Source organism: Hylobates moloch, unplaced genomic scaffold, assembly GCF_009828535.3.
Source record: "Hylobates moloch isolate HMO894 unplaced genomic scaffold, HMol_V3 SCAFFOLD_7, whole genome shotgun sequence".
Taxonomy (NCBI): domain Eukaryota; kingdom Metazoa; phylum Chordata; class Mammalia; order Primates; family Hylobatidae; genus Hylobates; species Hylobates moloch.
In genome coordinates, this window is record NW_026652282.1 from 111,884,791 (window position 1) to 111,889,595 (window position 4,805).

Sequence of the window (4,805 nt, forward strand, 5' to 3'; positions counted from 1 at the left end):
AAGATAAAAATTTAAAAATGCATGCATTGCTACATAAATACATCTTTTAGATGTCATGAAAAAAGACATTACATTTACAGTTGCAACTGTAACAGCAAACACCAAAAAAATGAACTCTAGGAATAAAGCTACTGAGAAATGTGCAGGGCCCACATGAAAAATATTTAAAACATCAGGTTGTGTCATAAAACTACATTTAAGTAAATGGAAAGATATACTTAAAATTTAATTATAATATTAATATCATCCTATTAAAACAGGTAACATTTTAAAAAAATTAATCAAGCTTATTTAAAAATTTCTCTGGAAAAAACCTGAAGAACACAACCAAGGCCTTTCTACAAAAAAAAATCAATAATGAAACAATAATGAAATACAACATTTCATGTATAATAAGGCAAAGGTAAAACAAATCTCAATGACACTGGTTTATGAGATCAATGAGACAAAATAGAGAGCCAAAAAGAGACCCAAGTCGTGTTAGAATTTGGTATATGAAAAAGATGGCACTTAAAATAAGTAGGAAAAATAATAGATGGCTTTATCAACAAATGTGGGGGAGACAAATGGATTTTCCAATGGAAAAAATAAAGTTGGCTCCCAATCTTACTCCATACGCCAAAATAAATTTGAAGTGGATCAAAGGTGTGAGTTAAAAATGAAAACAAAGTACTAGAAGCCAACATGGGGTATCTTGTCTTCAATTCCAGAGTGGAGAACTTTTTAAGTATGATACAAACCCAGAAGCCATAAAAGAAAAGACAGATAAATTAATTATTCAAATATGTATGAACTTCTGGAAAAATGGAATGTATGTATTGTTTCCTATTTCTCCTGCAAAGTACAGATAAAATCCCTGGAGATTATATATGAAACAACCAGAAGAAGACAGAAAGGTGAAAAGAAAAAGGCAGACAGGATAGAGACCTCAGGACCAAGGAATGGCATTGTGGTGAGTTCCTTGGGTATTCTTTTTGCTTCTTATTTCCAATCCAGGTAACAAAGACACTGTAAATATAAAATCATCAAAGGCCACTACCAAAAAAAGAAGTGGTAAGAAAAGCCTATTCTCTTTAGCTAAAAAAGAAAACTTTTAGACAATAAGCAGTCTCTGACCACATACCACAGAAAATGTTTTACCCACTCCCACTCCTGCGAGCAAAAACCAAATGAAGAACTTAGACTTGAACCTTCCCTGCACTAAAACAAGGTGCCCTGACATCCTTGTCAGGGTGATGTCATAGGCCAGTGGGAAGTAGAGACTTCCACCACTGTTGGCAATAATGAGACATAATGATAATATTGGCCACATAGGGAGCAGTAAAATTTAAATAAAATCGAGAATATCATAACTGAAATATCCAGATTTCAACAAAAAATTATACCAAGAACTAGAAAAATCTCAACTTGCAAAAAGTAAGACAATCAAATCAACAGATACCAACCCAATGTCGACAGATATATAATTATCTTATAGGGACTTATCATCATACATTATAATAATGTTTCAACAGAAAATTACAAACACACGAAACGAATAAAAAAGTAGAAAATCTCATCAAAGGAATAGAAATTCTCAGCAAAAATTAAAGATATAAGAAACAGCTCATGGAAACATTAGAACTGAACAATACAATAGCTGATTTTAAAAAATGAATTAATGGGCTCAGCAGCAGAACAGACAGGACTGAGGAAGAAATCATTAAACTTGAATATAGAACAATAGAAATTACTCACTTTGAATAACAGGGGAAAAATGCAAAGAGTCCAGGGACATAAGGCACTATAAAAAAAAATTTTCTCCCATTCTGTAGGTTGCCTGTTCACTCTGATGATAGTTTCTTTTGCTGTGCAGAAGCTCTTTAGTTTAATGAGATCCCATTTGTCGATTTTGGCTTTTGTTGCCATTGCTTTTGGTGTTTTAGACATGAAGTCCTTGCCCACGCCTATGTCCTGAATGGTATTGCCTAGGTTTTCTTGTAGGATTTTAATGGTTTTAGGTCTAACATATAAGTCTTTAATCCATCTTGAATTAATTTTTGTGTAAGGTGTAAGGAAGGGATCCAGTTGCAGCTTTCTACATATGGCTAGCCAGTTTTCCCAGCACCATTTATTAAATAGGGAATCCTTTCCCCATTTCTTGTTTTTGTCAGGTTTGTCAAAGATCAGATAGTTGTAGCTATGCGGCATCATTTCTGAGGGCTCTGTTCTGTTCCATTGATCTATGTCTCTGTTGTGGTACCAGTACCATGCTGTTTTGGTTACTGTAGCCTTGTAGTATAGTCTACTCATCTGACAAAGGGCTAATATCCAGAATCTACAATGAACTCAAACAAATTTACAAGAAAAAAACAAACAACCCCATCAAAAAGTGAGCAGAGGACATGAACAGACACTTCTCAAAAGAAGACATTTATGCAGCCAAAAAACACATGAAGAAATGCTCATCATCACTGGCCATCAGAGAAATGCAAATCAAAACCACAGTGAGATACCATCTCACACCAGTTAGAATGGCCATCATTAAAAAGTCAGGAAACAACAGGTGCTGGAGAGGATGTGGAGAAATAGGAACACTTTTACACTGTTGGTGGGACTGTAAACTAGTTCAACCATTGTGGAAGTCAGTGTGGCGATTCCTCAGGGATCTAGAACTAGAAATACCATTTGACCCAGCCATCCCATTACTGGGTATATACCCAAAGGACTATAAATCATGCTGCTATAAAGACACATGCACACGTATGTTTATTGCGGCACTATTCACAATAGCAAAGAGTTGGAACCAACCCAAATGTCCAACAACGATAGACCGGATTAAGAAAATGTGGCACATATACACTATGGAATACTATGCAGCCATAAAAAATGATGAGTTCGTGTCCTTTGTAGGGACATGGATGAAACTGGAAAACATCATTCTCAGTAAACTATCGCAAGGACAAAAAACCAAACACTGCATGTTCTCACTCATAGGTGGGAATTGAACAATGAGAACTCATGGACACAGGAAGGGGAACATCACACTCCGGGGACTGTTGTGGGGTGGGGGGAGGGGGGAGGGACAGCATTAGGAGATACACCTAATGCTAAATGACGAGTTAATGGGTGCAGGAAATCAACATGGCACATGGATACATATGTAACAAACCTGCACATTGTGCACATGTACCCTAAAACCCTAAAGTATAATAAAAAAAAAAAAATAACTAGCATTCTGGTTGTTAGAATCTCAGAAGAGTGGGGAAAACCTAAAAAGTTTGAAGTTTTAGGTAAAAAGGAAAAAGAGTGAATATATAATGGCCAAGAATTTCCCAAATTTGGGCCCAATGTAGTGGCTGATACCTGTAATTCCAGCACATTAGGAGACTTTGCAGGAGGATCAGTTGAGGCCTGGAGTTTGAGATGAGCCTGATCAACATAGCGAGACCCCATCCCTTTCTGTAAATTATAAAATATATAATAAAGATTTTGAAAGAATTTTCCAAATGTGGCAGAAGACACAAACCAACAGATTCAAGAAGTTGAGCAAACCCGAAACAAGATAAATTCAAAGGTGCACATCATAATTAAACTTCAGAAAACTAAAGTCAAAGAAAAAAATTAAAAAGCCACTAGAGAAAAATGACATCTCATCTATAGGGGAATACCAATTAGAACTAAAGGGAGTTCCTCATTAGAAACTACGGAAGGTGCAAGAAAGTGGCACAATATTTTTCAAGTGCTGAAAGAAAAGAACTGTCAGCTCAATAATCTATATACAGTAAAAACATCCTTCAAGAAAGAAAGAGAAATCAATACCTTCTCAAATGAAGAAAACCTAAGAGATTTTTTTTTACCAGACCTACCCTAAAGAATGGCTAAAGAAGTTCTCTAAAGAGAATAGAAATGATTTTTTTAAATCTTGGACTATCAGGAAGGAAGAAAGAACAAAAAGAGAGAATATATGGATAAATATAATTGAACACTCTCTAATGTGTTTGTGGTGGAGAAAACATCTAATACAATTATATATTATATGGAGGAGGATAAAAATATGTGAAGAGAGGTAAATTTTCTATACATCACTTGAACAGGTAAAATACTGGCACAAGTATAATTACATAAGTTATGTATATATAATGTAATAACTAATGCAACTAGTGAGGAAGTTATACAAAGAGATACACTCTTTGTATATAGAAACACTATAGATACTACACTTGATCTTAGCCAAAAGGCCAAGAAGGGATAAAAATACTACAGATAAATAAAAATTGAATTCTAAAAAAAGAGTAAAAAGTTAAATAAACACAAAGGAAGTCAGGAAAAAGAAAATAGAGAAACAAAACACAGAGAGAACAAACAGAAAACCAACAGTAAAATAGCGTAATTAAGCCCTAACATAGCAATAATTACATTCAACATAAATTGTATAAATACACTAATTAAAAGAGATTTGCTAGTGGATTTTTATTTTATTTTATTTTATTTTATTGAGATGGAGTCTCACTCTGTCACTCAGGCTGGAGTGTGGTGGCCTGATCTCAGCTCACTGCAACCTCTGCCTCCTGGGTTCAAGTGATTCTGCTGCCTCATCCTCCTGAGCAGCTGGGATTACAGGTACATGCCACCACACCTGGCTAATTTTTTTTTTTGTATTTTTATTAGAGACGGGGTTTCACCATGTTGGCCAGGCTGGTCTTGAACTCCTAGCCTTGAGTTATCCACCTTCCTCAGCCTCCCAAAGTACTAGCGGGTTTTTTAAATCCTCAATTACATGCTGTTTAAAAGACACTCACTTCTCTTGTAGTAGTATAGGTAGG

At 35.2% G+C, this 4,805-nt stretch overlaps 1 pseudogene; it reads right to left on the reverse strand.

Annotated features, from left to right (window-relative positions):
- Nucleotides 1–4,098: 4,098 nt before the first annotated feature.
- On the reverse strand, nucleotides 4,099–4,232 carry LOC116812404 (U2 spliceosomal RNA; annotated as a pseudogene).
- Nucleotides 4,233–4,805: the final 573 nt, after the last annotated feature.